Here is a 10,130-nt window from a genome sequence, read left to right on the forward strand (position 1 = left end):
CATCAGTTTACCATCGACTCTGTATGGTAACACAGGAAAGTAAAGCTGTCTTGGAGGATAGATTTCACATTTGACTAGCCCAAAGTATTCGGATATGGGCTTAAAATCTCTATAGATGATGGTTGGGTGTCCTAAGGGGTGTACCTTCATCTTGTTCATAAACGGGTACAGACTGGTGAAATCGTAGTAGTGTATTTTCTCACCATCACCCGCTGCTCTGTACAATTGTATGGCATTTGTACGACCTCCGAATAAGGCGTCGCAAGGTTCCAGGGGTTCGGGTAAAGCACGAGTCTGTAGGAAAGAACAGAGCTCGGTGTCGGTTGCTAGCATCTCTAACCATTCGGGCTCCCAAATAGCCCTCATAGCATAGCCACATTTTTCAACATACTGTGCCTTCAACAGAGTACGTCTGTGTAAGTGTTCAAATTTGGCACCCAACAAGCTGTTAAACTTGTGAGGCTTGTAACATTGAGGGCAACCATGGTAAAAACACCCGTTGTATTCGAAGGCCGTCGGCACTCCCTTAATTTCAGCGTACCCATCCAGGTAGTAGGGACCCACACGGTGTTCACCGCCCTGTAAGGTGTGGTGAATTTGTATGCCTTCCTTCTCAGAGACGTACATGAGCCAACGGATAGAGGGGGTTGAATAACGTTTCGGTTTCCAATTATAGAGATCTGGAGGGACTAGAGCGATACTTTCTGGTTTTAAAAACATTTGTTTGTAAATGGACATACACATGGAGGCCAGTGTGATGTTTTGAAAAGGGTTGATGTATTCGATCTCCTTTGGCGACTGATCCTTCTCGGATTTCAAGGCCTTGCTTTTCTTTACCGTTTGAGGCTTCTTGGGTTGCATAGCTCTGACCTTCGTAGGTCTTTGAGGCTTCTTTGGTTTTAACAGCTTGACTTTCTTAGTCATCTCCACCACAGCATCTCTGAAGAGGTTGCACGCTTGTCGCAGGATCATTACATCCGCCTGACAATAAGCTTTCAACTCTGTTTTAAAATGAAACTCCTTTTCACGGTTTTCAGAGTACCAGTGTTGAAAGTTCTCTTTCTCGGCAGGCATCATGTATTCAACCCCATAACTGTCAGGAGGGGGCATGGGACCCACATAATCCTGGTTAGCCCAGGTATTAAAAAAGTGTGGAAAATAACCTTTAGACCCAGGAAAACCAAAGGCTTTTGGAAGCTTGCTCAGTTTCATGGGTAAAAAATTCAAGGTGTCTATAAACCTTATTTGTAACTGGCCAGCTGTTAACAGCATCAGCTTGGAACCCTGAGTGATGAGGTCTACTTGTATCTTTTCACGAATCATATTTTGCAAAATAAAGAATGAGTCGTAGACTTTTGAATTGTGGGCCAGCATGGTGTAGCCTTTGAATTCTGTTTGAATGAAGGTGGAAATCACCAACGCACGTTCTACCTTCAAACTCCCAGCTCTCGTCGGAAGTTAGATGGTGGGAGTAAATATAGTTAGGCTGGTGTACTCCCGTCTCCTGCGTGCACTCTATATCAAACACGATTTATGCTTCGGTCTTGGTCTGGGGTCTACCTTTAACCATGTAGCACTGATGGTTGGTACCAGCATCAAAAGACACCCAACACCGGGGACATTTCATACCCCTGCATTTGTGATCAACAGCCATAAACCGGCCGCACTCAAAACAATCCATTTTGGGGCTGCATCTAGCAGCTTTCCTGTGGATGTTCAAACAGTCTTGAGAGCGACAAAACATCTTACAGGTGCGACACCTCACCTTCGTGGTGGCGTCTTCGAGGCAGCCATCCCCCTGGCACATCTTACAATGTATTTCACACTGATGACGTTCCACATTGCTGTATATGTGGTTGCAATGTGTGCACACGTATCGAGCTCCCAGAAAACCTTTAAGGTTCAAGATGCCGTAAAAGTGTTTGTCATGGTGAAGGACATATACGGTCTTGTTCCCCACACCGGCTCCGGTTGTAAAGTACTTCCAAGAGCCGTTGTGATAAAGAACTTTCACAGTCACCGAGAAATAGTTTTCAAAAAGACTGATGTCACCAAAGCCGACCAGCCGGTCTGGAGGTATTTCAAGAACGCTATGGGCTTCAGATGCTCTAGCCAAGATGACAGCGTCGGTGGTGTCGCGCCCCATCAGCAACCCGGCTATTCTGGCCGCAAGACACGTGTTGGTTGCATTATTGTTAAAGTTGAGCAGCCAGCTTACCTATTATCTGGCTGTATAGCACGCTCTTTAAAGGGCGGGAAATACCCCCCTCATGGCCCCGTACAATGAGGGCTATGACTCTGAAAGTGCCAAAGGCGACTAGTTCAGCATGGCTCTGTAAAAGCCGCAACAGGTTTTCCAAAAAGTTGACGGCGTCAAACACATCTCGCGATGCTCTTCTGGTGAACAGCGGACTATCAAAACCCTGCCCCTGGAAACGTAGCTGGAAAAAATCATTGGGCCCCACATCGCGTAACAACCTTTCAATGAGTGCTTGCACCGCCTGATGTATAGCAAAAACACTGTGATCGGTGGACGTTATACGGTGTAGGTTAGCAAACCTAAACTCCTCGTAGTGCTCGGTGGCCCTAAATCTCTCCACATTACGCTTGTAGCTTCTAACGCTCTCTAAAAAGACAACCTCTGAATCCTCATCTTGAAGGGTTTGACTTTCTGGGGAGCTTGTTGCGGTATCATTTTGAGGGTTCTGGTTTAGTAGGGGATCTTGTTGTCTTTTAAAGCGCCTTGTAGCACAGATTCTGGCTTTCTTTAGCTTCCTGATTAAAAACCGGCGTTGTTTAGCGCTATTGGCCCACTTTTGTTTTTTATGGGGCCCTGTTTTTCTAGGTACCAGACCCCCGCCTATCTCGGCAGTATGTACTGCACCGGTGTGTGGAGTGTTCCTTGAGGCCTCTGCTATAGAACCATGCAAAGCCTCCTCTAAGGGTTCAGGTTGGGGTTGTGTTGGGGTTCTAACACCAAAACCCTTCAACCGGCCGCCCCTAGGGCTGGCCTCTCCCGCGCAAGTGTTCTGGTGTATGGATGGTATCGCGGTATATGATTCGGACTTGGCTTTTGAAACAGCATGCCTCTGTTGTCGGTGTTCTATACACTTTTTATAACCGCGTAAGCGTAAGAAACGCAGGGATTTTGTTAGAACTGTTTGGACCTTACGGGTATATTTTGAGGTGTGTATTTTACTAGTCCCAGAGGACTGACGTTTCTTTATGAGCTGGCGGCGTCCTAGTCACGGTTGTATGGTCCCTATGTCTGATCCTGCTTCCTGACAAGTTTGGAGGATCACTCTTTTACAGAGGTCAACCCTTTGCAATATCTTCTGTTGTGCCGCAACCATGGATCTGTCACAGCTACCCCCCAATCCCCATTTTAAGGTTGCGGTGACCGCTTGGCGCTTTAGTTTTCTGACAGCCAATTGTATATCCTTTACATACGCATCTAGTACTGGTTTTGGATTTATAGAGTCATATTTTGAGTGGTTGGGGGTGAATGCAGGGGGTGTGTGTGTAGCAACCTCTAACGCGCCAGGGGCCTCTCTAGTGTCTTCAAAACCCCCACCAGTCTGTAACTGCGGACCTGGGGGGATCATGGAAACAGGGACCCAGTGCGAACGGCCCGGGGCATCTGGGGGTGGGATCATACTAAATACCCCCTCCATACTATGATTTGACCAGTCATCCCACCCGTACTGTTATGGGTGTGTAGTGCAGGGGGTGATACGGGGTTTACACTGATCACAGGGATGGTGGGGTCGTATACTCCCTGAGGGGGTATAGGGGACATAAGAAGGGGTGCGTTTAATTGACTGTAGTAATAATCAAGGTTGCTACAGGATAAGGCCCTATCGTGCAAAACCACCTTGTTGTTGTTAGAACGGCCCGCGTACACTGCTTCTGAGGTTCCCTATAGGCTGTCTACCGCTCCACCTAATGGGCGCCCCTTTTCAGATGCTTTGTCCCTAAAATTGGATGGAACGCCTATCAAAGTTTTTAGGATTTGGTCTTGGGGACACGCCTCTGTATGATTTGTTAGTTTGTTTGAAACTCCCGAAGGTTTCATAGACGGATCAGGCGTCTGAGGTGTAACAGGTTTGCTTAAGGGTCCCTCAGGTGTTTCTACTTCTGACGCATCTAACCTATGCTTATTCTTAAGATATTTTCTTGAAAGCCTGCTGACTTTAGGGGTCTGTGGTTGTAAAAGAGTTTCCGCAACAGGCATCGCTGTCGCTGGGTCCTTAGAGAGCCCCGGGGTAGTGGGCTCGATCCCCTGCTTAACAACATTTTTTAAAGATAGATCTACAGGAGGCGTCAGGGGTTCAGAAGCCACAGGTTTCTTGCTGAGGTCTAAGGGACCTTGTTGGGACACATGACCGCCCTTCTTCTTCTTGAGGTTTATGGGCCCGGTATGGGGTACGGGTTTCAGCTGCTTTTTGTTAAGGACAGGCTTGGATGTGACGAGCTTCCCTTTTGAGGCCTTGAGAGGTTTCAGATCCGCCGAGGAGTTTTTACACAAACCTGGCTTTACAGCTGCTGGGGTTGTGAGCACTACTCCACGGTTGCCACCCACCCCTGGTAAAATAGACGGTCCTGTAAAAGGGTTCAACAGTTTGGTGGTGGGCTTGATTTTACATTTCTGAGATGTCCCTGTTCGTTGGTGTATATGTTTGTAATAAGAACAGAGTTTATCCTGGGGAACATGCCTACTCACACCTTTTGCCGTAGGCCCCTTGTTCAGAACGATCTTTGTGATATCCGCCAACGGATTCGTAGCTCTCTTAGCCTTATGAGTATCAGCGCCGATGTTCTTTTGAGCTGCTCCTAGAAATGTAAAATAAAAAAATATATATATTAGAAACACGCATGCATCTTGTATAAGATGCTTACACTACACTCCGCAGGACCCTGGTACTCTAAGTCTGAGACCCCTTGGTTTTGAGAGCCCTCCGCAGGACCCTCGTACTCTAAGGCTGAGACCCCTTGGTTTTGAGAGAATAAAACTCAGAGAGTTCTTTTTTGTTTCACACCCTTTTGTAAAAACACACCTTTTAGATGACTTTTCCCAGATCCTTTCTTTTTCACAGGTCCATCTTTAGAGGCGGTAGCTTTCCTTTTCACAGTTGTTTCTTTTGGCCGTTGGGGCGACTCTTGCACAATCACGATGTCCTGGCTTGACTCAGGGGACCCTGTAAAGAAAAAATAATCACATTTGTAGTATAAGCCCGACCTTACCAGACCCCTCTGAGGAGCATTCCTATAGTTCACATTTGGTTTTTAGGGAGTACTAGACCCGCCTCCCAGGTCTTAAACCTCTGAAAACCACCACCCTTTTGATTTACCTGTAGGAAGGGGATTAGCCTGTGCACTCAGCGACGCGTCTTGAGCCACGGGTAGGCGCTGTAGATCGTCAAGAAGCCTCTGTAGTACGGGATTCAGACCTATAAAAAGTATACACATGTGGGAACACATTAGGAACGCAGGCTTCTAAGATACATGGGTGTGCAGTAACTTGGAAGTAAGAATCTCTAAGTGCATATACCTGTCTCTATGGTTTGCATTTGCGAGTCTGTGAGGATTAATTCCTCCAGGTCCGAGTCTGTGAGGGTTAATACAGGCAGGTCTGAGTCTGTGAGGGTTAATACAGGCAGGTCTTGTGGCTAGTGGTAAATATATAAAATGCAAAAAGGGGATGCTTTAAAACACACCTCATAAACATGACATTATAGAAAATCACATATCACACCTTGAAAATCAACACAGGAGTATTAGCGCTTACTTATGGGTAACTGCATAAAATAAACAAACAGCGACTTAGGCTTGTATATAATATTGAAATAACAACAACCATTTGAAAGACCCTGCACAGGCCTTCAAATTGACCTCCAAAAACCTCCTTTAACAGCCTCCTTCAAGGGCACTTCCTAATTTAATTCAGTGCCTCCTCTATAATCTGAACAAAGTCCTGCCACTATAGGAAATTTTGTTCTACAAGGCTATATAAGGGTCATACTAGGGGTTCTGCCCATTTATGGCATTATTACACCTCTACTTGTACTTTGTACGCTTTTGTAACATACACACATGTCGCTTTATTCCTCCTGTTATGAATCGCTTGCTACCCCTTGTAATTTGTATGCTATAGATACATGCACAAGTACCCCATTGCCTACGTAATGTTTGCTTGTTTTTAAGTGTCTGTCATATAACCACTCCTGCCGCCTCTAACTTAACGCTTTTTGAATCTGCACACACTTCACTTTTTCAGCCTGTAATGCACCGTTTGCTACATCGTGTATTGCTCAGGAATGCCACTTTGCCGCATGTAACGGTTTTTGCTTTTGTAATTTGTTCACTTGTAATGTTCTGTTCCTATTGTCAAGCGCTCTGACACCTTCAGGTAAAGTCTGCGCTATATAAAAAATGCCTTAAATGGCCTTGAGGCAGCCCCACATACTTCCCTTCCGGGATTGCTGAGGTAGGAACCGCCCCCCTCCAGTGACATCATCGGGACTCCCCTGATGTCACTGGAGGGGCGGGCCCTACCACACCAGTCCCTGAGGGGAAAACAACATGCCGCCACCATAGGGACCCTCGTGGGAGCCTCGGGAATTCTGCCAGCCGCCTCGACCCCCATAGAGCAGCACAGGCCATACGTTTGCTCTGGGGGCTTCAATATTTAAAAACACCTGGGGGCCTCGAGCCCCAGCAACCCCCACAGCCGTCTCACATACCCCGGAGCCCGCATGGAGACATAGCACAGCTCCGGGGTTCATTTATTTAATTATTTTTATATGCCGCCACAGTGGGGCACCACGGAGTCCCCACACAGGCCTCAAACCACCCCCGGAGCCGCGCATGGAGCCCAGCGGGCTCCAGGAGCATTATTTTTTTTAAAACAGGGCCTCACGACCCCCCACGGACCCCCGAGGGCCACCCTACCCCAAGGCCGTAGGAGGCCCACCACCACGCCCCAAGCCCCCTGGAGCAACGCATGGAGCCCAGCGGGCTCCGGGAGCATTATTTTTTTTTAAAACGGGGCCTCATGACCCACCACGGACCCCCGAGGGCCACACTACCACAAGGCCATAGGAGGCCCACCACCACGCCGCAAGCCCCCCGGAGCAACGCATGCAGCCCAGTGGGCTCCGGGAGCATTATTTTTTTTTTAAACGGGGCCTCACGACCCACCACGGACCCCCGAGGGCCACACTACCCCAAGGCCATAGGAGGCCCACCATCCCATCGCAAACCCCCGGAGCCACTCATGGAGCACAGGGGCTCCGGTGGGGCTTCGATTTTTAAGAACAGGGTGCCTCGAACCCCCCACGCCTCCAGGTACTCATGTACCACCACCCCAAGCCACAGAAGACACCCGGAGCCCCACACCAGTGCCATACAACCACCCCTTACCGGCACTCCAACCCCCAGGGACCAGGACCACTACGAGACCGTGCTACAGTTTGGGCTGTGGACACCATCAACACCACAGGACCAGCCCCCAGTGTGTGAGTACTTTAAAAGTTTTTTTGTTATTGCTAAATTGTTTGGGTTTATTTTTGCAACTTCTGGGGACTCTAAAACTGTTGGCAAACGTTTAAAACTGTTGCTAAAACACTGTTAAACCGTAAAATTACAACCATATTTTACAGACCCCCTCTCTTGACACTAAACAGTCTATCCACACTCACATTAAACATTAATTAAAACAACGTAAACATCCTCACACCTTGTTTTAAACAGTCTTTAAAAATACACCCGTGTTTATATTAAATACAAGCCCTGGGCGTTTTGCGTCGATTAAAAAAAAAAACTCATAATTATAAATGTTTCACATTCCCCATTATTCACATTTAAACAGAATAACACATAGCCTTAAACATGATTTGTAACTGCGAGCACTGGCCTGTATAGCTAAAAAAAAAACTAAAAAGAAAAACATTTTAAAATGCACCTCTGGTCACTTAAATGCGACCCCACACATTAAATAAAATCAGCATACACCAACAACCCAGCCCCTTATTTATTTACCTTCCTTAAGTTGTCACAGGCAGCGTTAATCTGTGACAAGTTGCTCTGATCCATTATTCCCTTTAAAGTCCTGGGACCGGGCCGTACCACTGCAAATCACCAAGACGACCTTCCAGAAGTGTGGCCTCTGTATGTGCTTTGTGTTTGAGACCTGTATTTTTGGTGGTTTTTTACCTTTGAACGGTCTGTTCATTATACATGTAGCCTTTGTGGAGGTGGGCTCCTAATGGGTGATAGTGCATTGATTTTGCGGCTTCATTTCCTGACCCCTGCCCCCCTGAGGACATACCTTTGGGGCCCTCTTACGGTCGTTTCACTGGACCTAAGGGGCATCCTTTTGCGTTCATCTTATCTTGGTATCTGTGGTTAATTACTTTTCAGGACTTTAAGTTGTTGACCTGTGTGCTCATCTTGTGCTCATCCGTAATTATCTTTCACATGCTCTAGGGCATCTCCGGCGACAGTGTAACTTATCCCAGGGACATCTGCTACTCCGTCCCTTCACCTCTTTTTGTGGGGATCGTGTGCCCTTGCAGCTGTGCTAAATTACATTTCAGGACTTTAAGATGCTTCCCTTTGTGATCACCTTGCACTTTACAGCATCTTCTGATAAGCAATATAGACAACCCATTTGCTGAAGTTTGCTGCAGCTGCCGCTGTCCTTAAGTAGGGTTCGCAGGTCCTTGGGTCACTTTTTCTTTTTAGGACTGCATGACTCGGCCTCTGTGACTATCACATTTCATGACTTTAGGAGATTCATTGTCTGATCCTTTTGCATTTCCATCTGTGCTTAATTACTCTTCAGAAACTCTTCTCTTTTTTTTTTTTAAAGCGCCACATTTAACTCTCTGACACAGACCCCCTGCTGCACCCTTTGTATTTCCAGGGGCTTGAGGCCTGTCACATTTAGGGACACGCAGATGGCATCTTTTTTTTCCGGCCAAGCATGGCAACTTTTCCGGACAATCAACGCACTTTTTCCTGCCACACTGAGGGGGGCTGGGGTCCCTGGGGGGGACCTGTCACTTTTCCGGTAATGAATGGGGATTAAGGGTATCAGCTTTTACTACTTGTAAGTATACATTTTAGTAGCAAATGTAGATGGGGCATGGGATGTGGCTTGATAATGTGGAATATTGATGAACCAAATAGGAGAGGTTTACGTAAGAGTAAGGAGGGGTTAAGGGATGGATAGGAATGGGCTTAGGAAATGACATCTATTCACTCACAAAGGAGTAAGCCCACTGCTTTTCACGGACTACACTCCTACTGCCTAAAAAGATCCAGACATTCATAAATATATACAGCTCAGAGATTTGGTAAGATCAGCACCATTCATGGTTAATCGCAGGCACTGCATCATCCTTTAATAGAAAATAATGGGGTTAGGGACCTAAAATAAAAGCCCATAGGAAATAATGGTCAATTAAATTAACTTATTTTAACTTTAAAAAAATATAAATTATTGCAATTTAATGCTAAAAAGTACATAGAAATGAAACTTAAATATTCAATTCATTTGGGGGTGCCCAGGAGTGGACGCCTCACAGGGAAAGCCAGGATGGGTTCCACAGCGGTATTCGTACAAGCGCCTTGAGACCCTTGCGGGTGAGTAGTGCGCTATACAAGTATCAATTTACATTTACATTACACAGTAGACTGTTTCTTGAGCCACATGCTCCTAGTGGTTCCAAAAGCTCCTTGGACAATATTTGTCCTCCACAGCGGTAGTACCTCCACCCAAGGTCCTTGTGTGTTCCCTGCTGCTCCACAGGTCAAATCAGTTGGAAAAAATGCTAGTCTGTCAACGTAATCCTAACACAGTCTAATCATTCTTGGCTCCATATCTGTGATAGTGTCTTTCCACCAGAGGAGAGCAGTCACAGATTAGTCTTCTATTCGATAGATGGTGGTTTGACGGGTGAGGCTTTTGTGCAAGTTGAGGCCCAGACCTTTGTCTTGTGTGGACAACAATCCTTCAGTTGGCTGATGATAGCCAGATGCAAAAAGCTTCCACCCATATCTGCCCCTAGTCCTCCATGGCAAAACTTTATTTTATTTTAAGGACTTTCACCCACTGTTTTTTCACT

This window comes from Lissotriton vulgaris, unplaced genomic scaffold, assembly GCF_964263255.1.
Source record: "Lissotriton vulgaris unplaced genomic scaffold, aLisVul1.2 SCAFFOLD_895, whole genome shotgun sequence".
NCBI classification, from domain to species: Eukaryota; Metazoa; Chordata; class Amphibia; order Caudata; family Salamandridae; genus Lissotriton; species Lissotriton vulgaris.